The sequence below is a fragment of the Aethalodelphis obliquidens genome, unplaced genomic scaffold (assembly GCF_003676395.1).
Source record: "Aethalodelphis obliquidens isolate GAN/ISIS:26980383/991018 unplaced genomic scaffold, ASM367639v1 scaffold15, whole genome shotgun sequence".
Taxonomy (NCBI): Eukaryota; Metazoa; Chordata; class Mammalia; order Artiodactyla; family Delphinidae; genus Aethalodelphis; species Aethalodelphis obliquidens.
This window is the reverse complement of record NW_020837959.1, coordinates 12547786-12567373: the sequence shown is the minus strand read 5'-3', so window position 1 is coordinate 12567373 and position 19588 is coordinate 12547786. Positions and strand designations below refer to the sequence as shown.

The window sequence follows — 19588 nt, the reverse complement described above, 5'->3', positions numbered from 1 at the left end:
TGATGCTGCATTCCGTGAGCTTACGTGATTCAAGTGTGTACCAAATGGCAGAGAGAAGGCAGTTATGTGATTAAACCGGCCAACAAAAATTTGCAAAGCCAGAAACACTCATACTGAGAACTGAACTGTCATTAAAAGTATTTTTCTCTCCTTTCTATACCTTGGAAAATTGTACCACAAAATTGACTAGGAAATAAGGGAAAACAGAATACAAAGTAGAAAAATTAGGAAAAAAAGGGGGGGTGAAGTTATTATCCACAGTGTACGCCAGATGGTCCTGTACTTCTGAAAGCTAGTTCTTCCTACCTGATTCTGAGTTCAGGATATAAGAACAGCCAGAACCAAGTGCTTTTGGTCCTCAGCAGAAATCACTGGGTTCTAGGGCACTGAAGTGGGATGGATGGTAGACTTTCATCTCAAGGGATTTTTCCTTATTGGCTCCAAGTTTGACTTTCTCTAGTCCTGGTCTGGAAAACTATACATTCTAGTGGGAGGTGAAAAGAACATGTGTAATGGAAAATAATGGCATGTGAGATAAATCTTATTAGGAAAAGCTGATTATAATCTTACCTCAGAAGACTGAGATGCTTAAGGAAATGAATCGAATTTTAAAGTTAATTAGGGGGGCTTCCGTAGCGGCGCAGTTGTTAAGAATCCACTTGCCAATACAGAGGACGCGGGTTCAAGCCCTGGTGGTCCGGGAAGATTCCACATGCTGCAGAGCAACTAAGCCCATGTGCCACAACTACTGAGCCTGCACTCTAGAGCCCGCAAGCCACAACTACTGAGCCTGTGTACCACAACTACTGAAGCCCACGTGCCTAGAGCCTGTGCTCTGCAACAAGAGAAGCCACCACAATGAGAAGCCTGAGTACCACAACGAAGAGTAGCCCCCGCTTGCCGCAATTAGAGAAAGCCCACGCTCAGCAATGAAGACCCAACGCAGCCAAAAATATAAATAAATAAATTTATTTTAAAAAATAAGTTAATTAGGCATTAATATATTGCATCATTTGTTGAAAATCCTCCTAAAAAGTACGTGTTTAATTTCAGAGTTAAAGTAGCAGCAAGTTTTGGAGTCCATGTACCTGTTTCCAAGTCCCCATTAAACAGCCCATGAAAATACTGAAAACTAAAAATTGACAAAATGCCAAAGTCAAGGTAGGATTTCTACTAACTGCATTATTCCTATATTTTACTATCGTTTAAAACATACACACACACCCTTACACACACATCTACATTAACTTAAAGGCAAAATACTAGAAATAATTTCAGTATCGTAAAGGACAAAAGTGATGTTCCTTATAATTATCATGTCATCAATATTTAGCACTGTTCTAGAAGTTTTGCCTAATTCATTGAAACAAGGAAAAGATAGAGATAAGAAATAGAAATTAAGAAATTAAGAGAGGAAAATATTGCAGATACACAATTGTTTATTTGGAAAACCTTAGAAAATCAAATAGAAAACTATTATAACTAAAAAGGAACACAAATAAATGTACACAAATCAATGCTAACTACACTCAATTAAAATATAGCAAAGAAAAGCTCCTGTTCATTTTGGGGAAAAAAAAGCAAATAAAAACACCTTAACAAGAGAGGTGAAGAAGCTACATTGGAGGGAACCACAAAATTAAATAAGACACCTAAGGACACGATGCTGCTGGTAGATCCAGTATTCTTAAGATGCTATTTTTCTTGAATTTACTGTATACCCTTAATGCAACATCAAACTGCCAATTATGAGGGAACTGATAAAATGATTGTATATAGTTCATCTGAAAAATAAATGGAAAGGAAGCGATCAGAACATTTTAATAATGTAGAGAAATGTTGGTGGGCTGGATCTTGGGTGCCTGATCTTAAAGTGTGTGATGAAAAATAAATAAAGAAAATTTTATATACACTTCAGAGTCAGACCTGATTGAAGCTGTACCAACTACTTCTAGCCGGGTTATCTTAGGCAAGGGCTAAACTTTTCTTTTCTTTTCTTTTCTTTTCCTCCTGGCTGCCCACTTGGCATGTGGGATCTTAGTTCCCCAACCAGGGATCGAACCCACGCCCCCTGCAGTGGAAGCGCAGAGTCTTAACCCCTAGACGGCCAGGGAAGTCCCAAGGGGCTAAACTTTTCTAAGACAATTTCTTCATCTAGAAAATCATTATAGTTATATATATAATGTATTTATGTATAAATAGATAGTCATTATATATTATATATTACATTATATAGTCTATATTTATATATAATTTATATTTAATATAAATATATATTATTATATGAAGTGTGATTAGAATTAAGAGATAATTTTATCTCTTAGCACAATACCTGCTACATTTTTACTGTTATTATATAGACAACAGAACCTTTAGGGAAATGTGTTCCGTGAATCAAAAGAGGGTCATTTTTCAAACCTGATAAAGCAAATAATTAGAATGAAGCCATATTATGAATCTTTACGGGCTACAGTAGTACCCACTGCCGGTAGTGGTGTGATAGGTGGATCCTGGAGTGAAAAATGGTGTGAAGTTACTGTAGAGTAATCTAACAATACTTCTCAAGAGCTTCAAACATGTTTCTACCCTTTGACCCAATAATTGTATTTCTAGGAATCTAACACAAATATATTAATTACCTCATCATAAATAACAATTCAAATATTCAACAGAGAAACTATAAAGTAATATAGGATATACTCAGGAGAATATTTTAGGTTATGTATATTTATGCAAGTAAAGATTACAAATGACATGGTAAAATGCTCACAGCAGAATAAAGAATGCATATGTTGAATTTCTTTATGTTTTTCTGTGTTTTCTAATTCTACAATAAGCACTTAGAAATACGTGTCACTTTTAAACAATTTTTATTTTATATTGGAGTATAGTTGATTTACAATGTTGTGTTAGTTTCAGGTGTACAGCAAAGTGATTCAGTTACACATACACATGTATCTATTCATTTTCAAGTTCTTTTCCCACTTAGGTTATTACAGACCAGCAGCATTCCATATACAGTAGGTCCTTGTTATCTATTTTAAATATAGCAATGTGTATATGTCAATCCCCAAAAAAGCATATCTAAGAGAACAGTTAAGCTGCTGTAAATCAAGAAATTAAAGTATAAGATTTGAACTTTCTTTAAATGGAATAAAATGTGTAAGTCTACTTCCCTGTGTTAGTATTGTTTAATTAGCAATTAATATTTTGGCATTGATTTGAGTTATTTAAAAGCCTTCGAGTTATCTCTGAAAACATTAATCATTCTATAATATTTATAATATTAAAGAGTAGAATATTAGACCTCATATGTTTTTTTGTTTTGTTTTTTTAATATACTTTTTTTATTTTGGCTGCATCAGGTCTTAGCTGCAGCACGTGGGATCTTCGCTGCGGCATGTGAGATTTTTTTTTTAGTTGCAGCATGCAGACTTCTTAGTTGCAGCATGCAGACCCTTAGTTGCAGCATGCATGCGGGATCTAGTTCCCCAACCAGGGATCGAACCCAGGTCCCCTGCATTGGGAGCATGGAGTCTTACCCACTGGACCACCAGGGAAGTCCCTAGACACCTCGTATGTTTTAGGAGAAGTACAGAATACTCCCTGGAATTGTATATATATATATATATGCTTATATTTTAATTGCTATTAATGGAGTTACCCTTCTTGTAATTTTTCTCTTTCTCTTAAAAAAGAAATTCAATTTAAAAAATGAGGATCACAGGTATTTGGATTCTTGTTAATGGAGATTCTATATATAATGAAAATTACAGAGTACCTATATTCTGTACTACTAAGGAAATGAACATGGCCCTTGGGACATGGCAAATCTTGGTAAAAATTCTAATTTGCTCACTTGCTATCTGTAGGTCTTGACTTTGTCCAAATTATTTCACCTCTACCAACTTCAGTAATCGAAACTAAACAGTGGGGACAATTTTAAGAGTTGTTTTGAGATAATTCCTGACACACCTGTGGCTAGGATTAAAAATCCAGGCTCTGCCCCAGAGAACTAAAGTTAGGGGACAAGATTTTAAATAAAAAATAGAAAACAATGTGCAATTTTAAAATGTGTTGTATTTAGAAGATAAGAGCATACTCTTATAGCAGCACAGAAAAAACTAAGTTTAGGACAGAGTTAGCAGAAACAAATGGCTAAAACTGGAATAACAGACCAGAGGGTGTGTTTGAAGCTAGATTTGCTAGTTTGGTTTCTTGCGGGGACAGCCCCACCCTACCCTGCTCCTCCCCCTCCCCTTTTCTCCTTTATATCAAGGAGAGTTAGAAATTGTTTTGTGTTTTTTTGTGTTTTTTTGAATTTTATTTTATTTATTTTTTTATACAGCAGGTTATTAGTTATCCATTTTATACATATTAGTGTATAATGTCAATCCCAATCTCCCAATTCATCACACCACCACCACCCTCCCCCCACCACTTTCCCCCCTTGGTGTCCATATGTTTGTTCTCTAATAAATTGAATTTTCTTGTAATTTGAATATTCTGATTCACTGATATTACAATAAGTACCAAAGACAGCTTACACATTCCCTAATAACTACAACATTTTAATAAAATATACTTCATCTGAAACTGCTCTGAACATAATCATAGACTGGGAATCATAGATGTATCTGAATCTCTGTAGATTCAAACCTTAGCTCAAGATCTTACAGTGCCTCAGGTTGTCCATTTAAACATCATTTATACATACAGTAAATAAAAGCCTGATTATTTTCACTTTACGGCTTTCTGTCTACTTTTTACGCACTTTTTGAATAGGAGTCTGTGACAACAGGTGTTTTAATTATAGCTATGGAAAATTACAGTACATTGGGAGTCTCTTGTATTGGACCAGGAGCAAATTGGGGCAGATTTTGTGTGGATATACATAGAGGACTTAGATATTAAAAATGGCTACGTTTAGAGAGTTGTCTTGGAAAGTGAATAAAAATTAAATACTGTGACATTTCTATTTTGGTTATTAGTATTGTAAATGTACACATTGACCTTTTGAAAGTCAGAAATTACCAGGGCCTAGACAAATAAATGGAACATAGCAGAACATATTTTAAATCCAACCCCATTGTCTTTAAAGTATTTGAAAAAAATAAAAAGCAGCTAGAGAGAGAACTCAAGAGGAAAAAATAGAAAATAATTAATATAAATAAAATATTCAAAAGTCTATAAAGAAATTAATTTTAAGCAGGAGATTCAATATGAAAAGCACATTTTGGGGTTTCCCTGGTGGCACAATAGTTAAGAACCCACCTGCCAACACAGGGAACACAGGTTCAAGCCCTGGTCCAGGAAGATCCCACGTGCTGTGGAGCAACTAAGCCCATGTGCCACAACTACTGAGGCTGCGCTCTAGAGCCCGTGAGCCACAACTACTGAGCCTGCGTGCTACAACCACTGAAGCCCACGTGCCTAGAGCCTGTGCTCTGAAACAAGAGAAGTCACTGCAATGAGAAGCCTGCGCACCACAGGGAAGAATAGCACCCACTTGCTGCAACTAGAGAAAGCCTGTGTGCAACAACGAAGACCCAACACAGCCAAAAATAAATAAATAAAATTTATTTTTTAGAAAATTAAAATTTTCTTTTAATTAAAATTAAAAAATTTTTAAAAAGAAAAGCACATTTCTGTTTGGCACTCATCTTTCTGACTTTTTTGACCCTGGACAGAGGGACAATGTTGATAGAAGAGAAGCTAAAACATTGACTGCTGGCATGTGGATGTATGTTTTTGTCCAAGGTTGTGTGAGTTAATCATACTGGGAGAAGAAAAGAGATAGCATTTGGTTCTGTCAGAAAGAGCTGTAGAGTTTGCAAAATAGTGGGCCTGGACAATGAAAACATTGGCTCAGTGGTAGAAGGTGGAGACCATAAAACCAAAAAATCCAAGTGTCGAACGAGATTTGAGAGACCTTGTTTATTAGAGTGAAACTGAGCAGGACTCTGCGGAGCTTTCCCAATGACAGATGCCTTGATGTCCCCCGCTTATTGTTGATTGGGAAAAGAGGCTATGGAAATAAACTGTAGCCACCTAGGTCTTCCCTGAGTTCCAAAGAGCAAGTTTAATCAGAGAAGTGAGAAAATGTAGAAAAAAAGGAAAGCAGTCAAGCAAGACAAAATAATAATAGTTTAGCTATAAAACAAGGTCAAGGACTTTTAGTTCCTCCTCAAGGGCTATAGATAATATCCTGAGCCATATCCTTGCATTATTTTGCAGATACTAAAGCCCACACCAGGTGGAAGAAGTTAACTGCATGCAGACCACTGGCATGTAGACCCCAGACAGGTTGGACCCAGAAGGTGGATGATTGAGATTCCCAGCACATCACCCTGTTACCTCACCATCAGCCAATCAAAGAATTGCACACAAGCTGATCAGGTACCCTGCAACCCACACCCCTAATCTTGCCCTTAAAACCCCTTCCCTGAAAGCGGTCATGTCTTTTGAGCATGAAGCTGCCCATTCTCCTTGCTTGGCACCCTGCAATAAATTCTACACTTTCCTTCACCACAACTGGATGTCAACAGATTGGCTTTGCTGAGCATCAGGTAAGCAGATCCAAGTTCAATTCAGTCAAAGAGGTAGTTGCTAATTAATCAAGCCACCGTTGTGCCCTGCCCTAGCTGAATGATTTCTCAGAAGCCGTTTCCAACCTCTCTTAGAATTCAGCTCCAAACATTAAAAGAATAACTGCCAGCCTAATTTTTGCAACATGCTGGACACGTATCTCAAGAATTATCTGCTAAAAATCAATCAATCTGAATTCACTTTACTTTTAAACAGAAATGGTACGTATCACTTTAAAGAGTGGAAGAATGTATCAGAAAATGAAACATTTTAGAAAAACCCATCACCCAGTTGCCCTCTTGCTGATGACAGAGCATTCTCACATTTTTAAGGCATTGTTAAGCCTTGGTAAATTCTACTTTTCTTTATCCTTAAGCATTATACTTAGTATCATACTTAGTTACCTTAAGACTTGAAGGTAACCTAGAGATCAGCTCTTCCAAACCCTCAGTTTTATCCGTGAGGATACTGAAGCCAGAAGTTTACAACTGCCTAAGACCCACAGATGTTTCACAGAGCCAAAAATCGTACAGCAAACTTCTTCCTTTTCCTATACTCTCTATTTCAAATAATAGAGGAAGCATTCTCTTAGTAACCTTAACTCTTTTACTTATCCCCAAATTATATCACCCCCATCCGTCCATCCATCCATCCATCCATCCATCCATCCATTCATCCATCCACCTATTTATGCATCAAATGTTTATTTGGCATTGACTATGTAAAGATACTGAGTTAGGCCCTTTGGATATAAAGATTAAGTAGAATACAGTCTCTGCTCTCCAGACCTTGGATAAGAGGGAAAAGAGTAGTCCCAGAGTTCCAGGTAAGCCAAGCATGACCCACTATCAGTCCCTTTGGTAGAAGCAGGAAATTTCACTTCTACAAGAAAACAAGGGTGGAAGCGAAATGGATCAAGGTTAGTTAGATTACAAGTGTTGACTTCAACTTTCTACAAGGTGTTCCCACACCAAGCAAGTGAGCAATGTTGTCATGCAATTTTAACTGTATTTTCTGCATGTCTTACGACTTGATTTATAAACTAATTATTTTTGCTGACATCCTTTCACTTTCTTAGAGATATTCTTACTTCTTATATGGACCTACCTATATGGCCTTCAACAGTCTACCCCTTCATCCTGGGGCTCCCAATTCTCAAAGTTGAAAAAGAAGCATAAACACTTGAGAATTTTCTTACTTGTTTTAGACACTATTCGAACATGATTAGTGTTAAGTTGTGTGTCTGATTTATGATATGCTCCACAAGAATACTCTCTATTGCAACGGTAAACTTTTTAAAAATTAAAACATCTTTAGTTCTCATTACAAAAACAGTACAGGTTCATTGTAGAAAAAGCAGTCAGAAGCCCTTTTCTCCTGATTTCAAGCACTGTATATTGAAACTCCATTTGTGCTGCCAGAAGACTCTTCCGGAACAGAGGTGCTAAGGACGTGATTTTTTTTTTAATTTTATTTGTTTTTTTATACAGCAGGTTCTTATTAGTTATCTATTTTATACATATTAGTGTATACATGTCAATCCCAGTCCCCCAATTCATCCCACCACCACCACCACCCCACCACCCCACCATTTCCCCCCCCGGTGTAAGGACATGTGATTTTCTATTTACTCTCGTGTCAAGGGATCTACAGAAAGAACTTAATGGTCTTGATGGAAAAAGCCTGAGTAACTCACAGCTTGACTGTAGCTCGCTGCCTTGTGCTCAGGGAGCTGAGAGAAGGCCAAGCTTACAGCTAAATTTTCTCAAGTGGCTTGATTTTAAATTAAATGTAGTTGTGAGGACATCTGACTCCCAGCCTGAGCTATAGATTTCTGTAGCACTTTTATGAAGGTGGGGACTGGGTTTTTCTTGTTCAGAGCTACAGTCTCTCATAGCTAGCGTGATGCGAGACACACAGTGAAGATGGGCACATTCTACTCCCGCTGACTGAGAGTTGAATTAAACTAGGATATTATGGCCCAATACAAAAATCTCTGCAAAGCACAGCAGGTCATTGTGCCTTACAATGGGGTCCTTTTATTTTTTTTTTAAAAGGTGCCTCTGGAGTGAGGGGTCTTCCAAGCGTAACCAAGCGGATTCCAACACAAAAGATAGCAAGGAGAATGTCTCCTTCAATAGCCATAACAGCTAATGCCTATCATACTTTACTATGTAAAATGTTCTAAACATTTTACAAATATTAGCCAATGGAATTCTCACAGCAGCTCCTATGTTAGAGATGAGGAAACAGAGACCCACAATGCTTAAGCCATGTTACTTACGGTCACATCACTGGTGTGTTCTGAAGGTCACATCATACAGAGCTAAGTCTAGAGTCTATCCTTAATCACCTTAATCATCACACAGACTACCTCTTTAAAGGGTACTTGGTGCTAAGTTCTTCCCAGTAAACTGAACTCTGTAAGCTGTTTTCAGAAACTGTTCTAGGATCTGCCTTCACTGACTGGGGTCTACAAAGCTGCTTGAGAACGGTTTGGCTCTAAGATTCAGGGTCATCGAGTTGCTGAGGCTCATGAACTCGGCCTCATGAGCAGAAACTCCTGGGGCTGTTTGATACATGGTCACGTTCACAGCCCTGTAGACTGGCTAACCATGAGGCAACCCTACAGATCTCCATGACATCTCAGCTGAGGCTTGTGCTTGACTTCTCTTGCTGGAAAAAACTGCATTCAAGAGGACCCAATGTTCGGATGATTGAATAATTAGGGATGTGTCGACTGAAAGAAAAATATACAACCTCAAATTTAAGAATTATGTTTTTGGTTTCTTTTTGGCCATGGCTTGCAGAATCTTAGTTCCTCAACCAGGGACTGAACCCAGGCCCCAGCAGTGAAAGCATAGCGTCCTAACCACTGGACCGCCACAGCATTCCTGAGAATTATGGTTTATTGGATTGGCCGAAAAGTTCATTTGGGTTTTTCCGTAAGTTGTTATGGAAGAACCCGAATGAAATTTTTGGCCAGCCCAATATTGGGCAGACTTTCTGAGGACCCCAAGCCCAGGACACAGCCTCTCAGACAGCTCTGAGGGACTCATCCGAAGAGGTAAGGGAGGAACCAGGATATATAGGAGTTTTGCAACAAAGACCAGGTAGTTGGAGCATCAAAAGATTACTGTTAATTAAAGAAAACCAGACATCTCAAGTGCATGAATTTAGCGCTTATCTATGTATGGGGAGATGCATGAGTCTGGGCTCATGGAAATCATTCCTTTGATATGCACCTTTGCTATCTAGGGTCAGTACCCTGTCCTTCCCCATCCTGAGTTCCCTCAGGTGCGGCGAGCCGCCTCCGACCAGCAGAATGACGAGTCGCCACACGCAAGATTCTTCTCGTATCACACTTTATTGGAGCACAGCTTGGTTAAAAAAAAGATGGAAGGAAGACACCGCAATCCTATAGCAGTCTGCTTATATAGGGATTAAGAACATGTGTCGCTCTGTGATTGGCTTTCGCCGATGGTGCGACTTGTGAGCCAGCATCGGATAGGTCGCTACTTTAAAACCTCATTAGTATACTTAGCGCAAGCGCAGTGGCCACAGGAAGGATGATTCAGCTTACTTCAGCTTCCTGCTGCGTGGCAGTTAGCTGACCGCGCCCTACATCTCCCCCTTTTTTATTTACTAGAATCACCAAGCAGAATGTAGCCCGTACAAGTGTTCACCTCATGATGTGCTCACTGTTCGAGGGCAGCCTTCCGTTGGCATGTCTGAGACACCTTCCTGCGTGCAATGCCAACAAGGGCTGCAGGGTGCAAAGGCTGACTCAGAATAAGTTTTGATTCCCTATAGAGGTGCAATGGCAACAGGGCCTCTCCGTGCAAGGGCAATCCATTCGAATTGTTTAGGACGGAGATCCAGGCTGCGGGAGAATCACCTTCACTAACAGCCAAAAGTGCTTGAGTGAGTAGGACCTTATCTCGATGTGCCCTGACGCGCATGCGACAGACCAACCAGAGACATATTATAATCCCAAATATACAGCAGAGCCCAAAGATCCCCACCCCTACCCACTCTTCAAAGAAGGAAAACGCAGAAGAGAGCCAAGAGGTAAAATCTCCAAAGGTAACGGGTTCCAGCTTGGTAGCATTCAGTTGCATAATCTGAATCTTTTGCTTAAATATCATCCGTTCAGCTTCTTGAGACCAGTTTCCCTTTAGGAATTCTCCAATCTCTGCACTCCTATTCAGGGCATCTGTAAAGTGGCCAAAGCAGAAATATCCATGCCTACTCCTGCCTCATTAACTAATAACCAAGAATAAAATGGCCATCCTTCAAAATACCACTTTGTACTATCATTTCCTTTTGTCTCATTAGTATCATTTCCTTTTTCCTTTCTTCCCATATAGGACTTTAAATCAGGGGAAAATTGAAAGCCTGAACTAAGTTCATACTTAGCATAAGTTCCCCCCTGACAAGGGGTAAAGACTGGGGGTGTTGATGTGACTGGCTCACAATAGGGGGCGACAACAGTCCTGTTGGCACTTGTTTTTATCAGAAGCATTATTTCTTAAAGGAACTATCCCTGTATGTTCCAAAACTAAAGTGGTAATATTCATCTCATTTTCACTGGAATTCCCTATACCTGAACCTGAAGTGTGGCCTTGAGTTATCTTGCTCAAAGCTTCATTCAACATATTCAATGGAACCAAATTATTTCTAAGTGGATTGTTCCAAGTGGTCAAGGTTATCCTGGCCAAAAGGATACAATCCTTTGTGGAATTCCAACTAATACAAAGACTTCGATTCAAAATAAAATCACTGGCATTATACGGTGCCCAGTCATAATTCAATGGCTGGGTACAGGCCGTATTCATTTCACAACTAGTGGAATAAAATATTGGAAGAACTCTGCTCTGAGAGTGAACCGGCATGGGAACTGGCCAGGTCCGGCTAATTCCCCAGAACGTCATATTCTCTGCCCTAAGCAAGGGAAGAATCATCAGGAACATCCAGCTCAGCATCTTCTCTGAAGTTTTCTTCAACAATTCTCGTCAGTCTTGATGGCACCCAGATCGGATCTTGATCCTGACTGGACTACTCACCGACGGTTCACTCCGTGTGTCGAGCTCTGAATCGGTCCTCCATGCAGGGCGCGAAGTTCCCGGGTTTCGGCACCAAATGCGGCAAGCCGCCTCCGACCAGCAGAATGACGAGTCGCCACACGCAAGATTCTTCTCGTATCACACTTTATTGGAGCACAGCTTGGTTAAAGAAAAGATGGAAGGAAGACACCGCAATCCTATAGCAGTCTGCTTATATAGGGATTAAGAACATGTGTCGCTCTGTGATTGGCTTTCGCCGATGGTGCGACTTGTGAGCCAGCATCGGATAGGTCGCTACTTTAAAACCTCATTAGTATACTTAGCGCAAGCGCAGTGGCCACAGGAAGGATGATTCAGCTTACTTCAGCTTCCTGCTGCATGGCAGTTAGCTGACCGCGCCCTACACTCAGGCTCACCATCGGGGGCAGCACAGTGGCTGATGGCTTGATGGCCACAGCATCCTTTGTTTGCTGATATGGCAAGCAACATTTTTTATCCACAGATGCTTATTGGAGGGAGGTTTTCTAAGAAGCTTCTAGAAGTCCCTCCACAGCCTTTCTGCTCCCTGCCAGAGGGTACAGTAATGGTGCAGCCAAGAGCCCCAATCTGTTGCGTCAGTCAGGGTCCCCACAGGAACAGACGGCACCAGCAAATTAGGACAGTCCAGGAAGGGCTTATTGTAAAGTGACTGTGGTACAAAGGTGAAGGTGGGACGTGGGGAAGCACAGGGATACAGGGATAGTGCAGGAACCTGATAGAGCAGCAACAGTGGAGCCGGGCCCTGCCCTAGACCCAGGGAACAAGGAGAGGGAGTGGCTACAGCATCTAGAAGGTTCTAAGCGGTTGTTTGCTTTGAGAGGAACACAGGCTTTCAATTAAGGGATGCGGCCAGCCTGAGGTGAGCTTACAGGAAGAGAATCGGGGGAGCAGATACTCCATCTTCAGTCTCTTCCCTCCTTCAGATCTCTCGCCAGGAATCCTCCTTGGCTGGACCCAAAAGGAAGCAAGGGGGATGGAGAGTCCTTTGATAAAGTCCATACAAGGCAGCCTTGTAGGGCAGAGAACAGGGAATGGAGAAGAGGGAGGGTGGATCTGGAGAGGGAAACAGCAAACATCTGGTACGGGGCTCAACTAGATGCTTAATAGACTGAAGCTGAGGCAGAGCCCACCCCAGTGACAGAAGGTGAGGAAGAGACCCAGCACAGGAGATAGGCATGGCAGAACAACAGCCATGACAAAATGGCCTTGTTCTCTCTCTGCCATAATAACAAGCTGAGAGTCATAAAATAGCCGTGGCATCTCGGCCTGTGGCTAGGGGTCAGAGGGTCGTTTTGTTCTGGTCCCTGTTTATTACTCTAAATGATATGTAGGAAACATCTGGAAACAGAACAAAGTCATCTCCATTGGGACCCAGGGATAACCAGACAGATTTGACAGTTATCATCACAGAGGCAAAGCTGTGGTATAACCTGTATCCTTTATCCCGACAGAAGTGCTCGCTGAAAAGCTGTAGATGAACAGCAAGTACAAACTCATATTTTCTTTTCTTTTTAAAAATGTTTCAGTAGCTTTTATTAGACTAAACTTTCCACAGACGACAATTATAAACTCTGAAAACTAAAAGAAAATTTTTAATTTAATTTTTTCCAGCTTTGTTGAGATATAATTGACATATAACATTGTGTAAGTTTAAGATATACAACGTGTTGATTTGATACATTTATATATTGCAAAATGATTACCACTTTAGCATTAGCTAACACCTTCATCACATCACATACCTGCCATTTCTTTTCTATGGTGAGGACATTTAAAATCTACTCTCTCAGCAACTTTCAAGTATATACTACAGTATTATTAACTAGAATCACCATGCTGTACATTAGATCCCCAGAACTTACTCATCTTAAAACTGAAAGTCTGTACTCTTTGACCAACCCGTATTTTTATAAATCTCTGTATACAAACTCTATGGAAATTTGAGACCAAGACCATAGTTTTATTTGAATCACATCTCTAGAATCTGACTATAATGCAACAAAGCAATGAGAGCAGGATCCAGCAAACAATACCCTAAGGGCCACATCCAGCTTGTGTCCGTTTTTATAAATAAAGTTTTATTGGGACACTGCCATGGTCATTCGTTAACGCATTGTCAGTTTCTGTGCTCGACAGCAGAGCTGAGTGGTTGTGACAGAGACTGTATGGTCCACAAATCTTAAAATATTGATTTACTATTTGACACTTGACAATAACGTTTGCGAGCCCTGAGTTAGAGTCAGTTTTAAGAGTAGAATGTGACGTATGATAACATCACCAGCGGGCTTGAGGTGACTGCCTGTTAATATTTACCACTGGACTCAAACTGGGAAAAGGCAGCGAATACATCTGTTTTTCATATCCAGTTCTTAGCTGCATCCTGTTCATAGCACAGGACTTCGGACAGAATGGGGTCCAACAAATGTGTGCAGAGTATATACGCATTTAGGGAGGAAGTTAGACCCAACACCATCATTCTCCAAAGAAACTTCCCCTTAAAGAGACAGGGAACATTTACTTACTGTGGAATTTTATAGTATTTGTCCATAACTGGCTTTGTTTGGGATTTTTTTCTTTATCTGTCTCCCTCGCTTCATTTGAAAAGTCTGATTTGAACTGTGTGAGGAAGAGGAGGAAAGGGGCACTTGGCAATTGTGTACAGAGTGAATTCATTTCTCATCCAGTCTCTGTTCTCCAGGCATGTTTCCTGTATATGAAGAAGACTGACCCCAGAGCTGACCAAAAGTCTCTCAACGGTTGTAACCTTCAGGCTGGACTGTGCCCCTGAGCTATTTGCTGGGTCTTTCTCGGATCTTGCTGTAAAAAGGGTGAGACCTCACTGCAAGTCAATTGATCTAGCTTCCAAGTGTGTGGGCTGGGAAAGGTCAAAAGCTTCATTTCAGAGGAAACACTGTCTTCTAAGGCATTCATTCATTCATTCTTTCATGTGTGTGTGTAAGAGAGAAGGAGAGAGGCAAAAATGTTTGTTTACAACAATAAAACAAACAGTATGTCAAACGGTGATAAGTTCTATGGAGAAGAACGAAACAAGGAAAGGTGACAGAGAGTGCTAGGCTGCGGATGGGAAAACTTCAAGTAGACTATCTTTTGATGTGTTTGAAATATCTACTGATAATCTGAAATTCGATACACCTTTGCCTCATGTGGTGGGTAAATTCCTTTCTTAACATTCAACGTTATAAGAAGCAAGATCATTGCACTAGGAAAAGTAGTTGGCTGTCTGATCCCCACTTCAGGGAGGAAAGGGGAAAAAGTCATTTATTGAAGACTCAGCTTTGCTAGGGTTTGAAATTGTTAGCGCTGTTACAGGGGCAATTTATCCAGGCCATGAACTTCTTTATGTGCACCTTTGATATAACACACTGGGCCAAGTGAAAGTAATACCTTGGTTCACCCAGAAAATCAGGAAACAGAACACAGAAGTTGACTGATGTTGGCCATTTGGAGATAGACCAGCCGCAATGACGTAGACATTTTCTTATCAGGTCCAGAAACCCATGTGAGCCAGGAAACTATCCTTTCACACTCCCTCCGCTCTATTAGGCTTCTTCCAGTGCCAGACAGAAGGACCCAGTGCTTCAGAAGTTCCGATCAGAATGCTCAGATGACCACAATGAAAATACTCCTGTGTGCCTGCCAAGGCCCACCCAGCAGTGCTCAGTTCTGCAAGGAAGCAGGACCCGGGGACAGGCTGTGAGTCTGATGCAGACTCTGAAGATGCTGAAAATCGTAAGAAATGATCTTCTTGAAAATGTACTGGATTTTGCCAATTACACTGGATTGTTCACAAAACCATTTTGAGGAGCACTGTGCAGAGGCAGGGACACACCATAAACATCTAACCACCAGCTGGCCGGCCCTGGGCTATGAGCGCAGCTGTCGGTGTCAGCTGAAACAAAACCCAAACTTGCATCTCTCAGAGGGTGGGAAGATGCTCTGACCTACTCTCCCATCCAAAAACCCCAGGTGATGTGCCGAATGGGGGTGGAAGTGGGATTGGAGAAGGGCTGCAGAAACCGCCAGGGTGTTCCTGGGGGCACTTTTCAGCAGGATGGAGGAGAACTGGTTCTTACAGTCTCTAGGGTACTGGTTGAAGGTTTGGTTCCTACGTCCCTTCCCTGCAGCTGCACGGGCCTCTTGTCCACCTCCTCTGTCAGCCTTGGAGCCAACATGTCTCCACAGTGTGAGGGCAGGAGCATGGGTTTCCCAGGCCTGGGACGCAGTCCAGAAGTTAACACCAGTAAGGTCAGGATTTCCTGCAGCCTCTGCAATCAAGTTTCCTCAGGTCAGCTGGTCGCACAGAGCGGCCTCCGGAGCCCTCCAAGTAACATCATGGGCCCCGCTGTTCTCCTACAAGTTGCTGCCCTTTCCCACACTCCAGGCAGGAAAAAATCTTTTAATCCCTAGCTTCGTGCCAGCCCTCATTTCTGCTCATCTTGACTCCAAATTTGAATACCAGTTACCTCAAACTGTTCTCAAGATTTTTAAAGACGTAGATCAAGAAAGTCACCCCTTCAGTCCACCCACTGAACAGTTGGGATGTGACCTGGTGCCTGTGTTGACCGTTCGGGCTACATTTGCCCTGCTTGGGAGCAGTAATAACTGCAGTCCTCTTCTTGAACTTGTGCCAAGACATACTGTATTTAAGAAGAGTGGAAATTCCCCATGGCATTTGCTTTCTGATGTTTTAAATATTTGCTTATTTTTCCCACAGGAAACTTTATACTTAGTGTACATTCCTAAATCGATTGTTTTTTATTTTTTTTCCTCCCTGCGTTTCCCTCTTTAGCAAATCGTTGGGCAGCTCATCATGGACGTTTCTGCCAATGTGACACCTCACAGCAGCTCGAGACATTCTCCTTTGTGCCGCGTGCTTGGATCCCCGGCAGCCGGTTTTCTTATTTGCTCGGTAAATCTCAGCCGTTGCCTTGTTCAGGACTCCTCTTCCCGTGTAAGAAGCATCTCCGAAAGCCGACCAGACCCCATTATGTTTTCATTTCTCCTAGGCTCAGACTCATGGTTTGCTCCTGAAAACAGCTCCAAGGGCTCCCTGTGGGGCTGGCCATGGGACGCGAGCCCCATCCAACTCTCCAAGTCAGTAACAGTTTGCTTCCTGGTTATATGTAAAGCACCCCGGCAAAAGGAAATAGAGATTCGATAAAGATAAACTAGAAGTGGCTGGTCACAGAGAAAAATGTCCAGTTAGAACACTCTGGGGGATGGACCATTTTACAGGATTTCTTCTTTATTTTGAGGGGAGGAAAAGCCCAGTCAAAAAATATAATCAGCTCGGGACTTCCCTGGTGGTCCAGTGGTTAAGACTCCACATACCCAATGCAGGAGGCACGGGTTCAATCCCTGACTGGGGAACTAAGATCCCAATATATATATAATCAACTAATTTATATCTGGCCTGTCAGCCATCAGAATACGCCAGGGAAACATATGCTGAAATTCTTGGCTTCACAATGTCGTTAGGGGCAGCCCTGTGAGGCAGAAAATGGTGCAAAATGTCTGCAGGACAGATAACCAGTACAGAGGGTGGTGTCAGGGAAGCCCTTTGTTTTGGGGAGCCTAAGCCTGGGGGGGTGGGGAGGGAGGTGGAGAGACATCCTCCCATCTTGGAGACTCTGTCAACAGACTTGGCTGCAGATCCGGGATCTTCTGCTGGACCAGGTGGAGATGTTGTGGTCAGCATCTCTTTCCTTCCCAGGCTTGTCTGTTTCTATGTAAGATCAGAGTGGGACTCCAGGTTAGAAGGTGGGAGATTTCAGTGCTTCGGAAGCACTTTTCATGGCCAGATCTAAACTGAGACTCAACTGAATTCTGTGAGTACCTCTGGAGAATCTGCTCTACATAAGCCACCGCGCTAACCACGGCTGTGTCACTACGACGCGGCTCGGAAGACCCTGACAACCTAGTCTCTAAGCACAGCCACCCCAGGCTCGTGCTGTCCAAAACCTCAACAGCCACCCGTGGTGCACGCTGGACGCTGCAGTTGTGTCGGAGCCTTGGGAGGATTCTCCCCACCTTCAGAGAGCTTGTAGCCTGGGGGATGAAAAGATTGCTACAGAAGCAGCTGTGGAAAAGCAAGCTCAGTGGAAAAATGGGAGTAACCAAAAATGAATTCAGAGCGAACTCAAGATATAAGACGCGGGCAAAGGAGGAGGGACAGAGGGGAGAAGAGGAGGCTGGATTATCTTGTGGGAGCCTCCCATGCCTCGTCTTAAATTGCTAGGTCATCAAGGATTGTGCTTTAGGAGATAACACTGAGAAAAACCGGCCAGGAGACTGGAAGCCAAGTAGAAACACACTTCATACTGTCAAGGTAAAAGATAAGGGGGCCTGAACTTGTACGATAACAGTCAAAAGGAGAAAAGGCACTGAATTGGGAGATGTTTTGAGGCTTATAAAAATTCATTTTGACTCACCGTGAAGTTAAAAGTGAGAAAATTAGTAAGAAACAAAATATTGATGAACCCCAACTTTACTAACAAGAAACAACATAGTTCAAGATTTATATTGAAACTGCCTTTTGTGTAGGTAACAAAATGGTCAACAATCAGTAATTTCATGAAATTCAAATTTACTTTATAATAGGCCCCCCTAAATATCCCACTGTAGGAAAAGTATAACCCCAAACAAAATAACATTAAAATGAATAAAAATTAACTGTGAATACAAGAGAGCACGAAGTCATTTATTTAGCAGTGGGACAGGTGAGCGCAGGTTTTAAAGAGAAGACCCAGTTCTTAAGGAGATGGCCTGGTAGAGAATTTCCCCTTGGCTTTCAGCCTAGGGCAAAATTCCAGAGAAAAGTGGTTTAGGTCAGTGAAAGCCCAATACTTGTTTTGGAATTAAAGAAGGGTATTGTAACTAACTTCAATGTACAATCTCCTATACACCACCCTTTGGGGCTTTTCTTAACAGATTTGATCCAGAGTTACCAGCAGAGATTAAAAATACCTGCAATGAAACCTTCCCTGAGTCCATTTTCTGCCTGTGCTCCCTTCACCATAATACGTACTGAAGACAGAGTTTAGGAACAAACAGAAAACTTAACACTGCTACGCCAAACGTTAAGCAAACCTTCCATTCCATGAGGATGTCATTAGGTCACCTAGTAAATGTTAATGCCTACCCAAGGGTGAACACTGTGAATCTCAGTCAGAATGCTGCAGGTTGTAGAACCTTCATAATTTTCACCTCTAAATTCTGAGCCACATCAACGTGCTTCCAAGCCTTTGTTCCCACTGATTCCTTTTCCTCCCCAATTCTTTGCTATTTAAGGAATGCTAACTTATCCTTCAAGCCTTGACCCACCCTAGCCTCACCCGCTCCCTAGGACCTTGCAACATTCAGTTCATGCTTTTATTTCCATTGTATTCAGTTTGCTTGTCTCCCAATCTTAGTTTGGTTTTCACTCCTAGATTCAATCAAGAAATGTCAGCCCAAAACTACATGCTTTTTGTATTGACCAGTAAAACAAAGGAAAATAAATTTCAAGATTGTATGCTGATAATATGCTGCATTTGTGTCAATGAGATAAAGCAAAAAAAAAAAAAAAAGCCATTGTGAAAGAGTTTGCAAATAATTTTATTTGTATATAAAATATACATCAGTTATGTATAAAAGAAATACGTTTATAGAGGCATAGAAATATTTGAAGGGAAACCCATCAGTTTCCACTAGGAAATGAAATTGAGGATGATGGAAAGATTAGAGACTTTCACAATATTATTTGATCAATGCTTCACTCCTTGATTTTATTTTAAAAAGAATCCTCTTATTAAAAAACAAAGAGACATAGTTTTCCCACATTGGATCTCAGAAAACTGTGGTTCATTCAAGACCAGCACCAAGGGGCTTCCCTG

General features: G+C 41.3%; 1 long non-coding RNA gene across 1 annotated transcript; it reads left to right on the top strand.

The window, feature by feature from the left end:
- The first annotated feature begins 984 nt into the window (after positions 1 to 984).
- LOC113625422 (uncharacterized) lies at positions 985 to 19236 on the top strand. Its single transcript, XR_003434671.1, has 3 exons — positions 985 to 1161; positions 6238 to 6399; positions 14392 to 19236. It is a non-coding gene; the product is annotated as an uncharacterized LOC113625422 (long non-coding RNA).
- Positions 19237 to 19588: the final 352 nt, after the last annotated feature.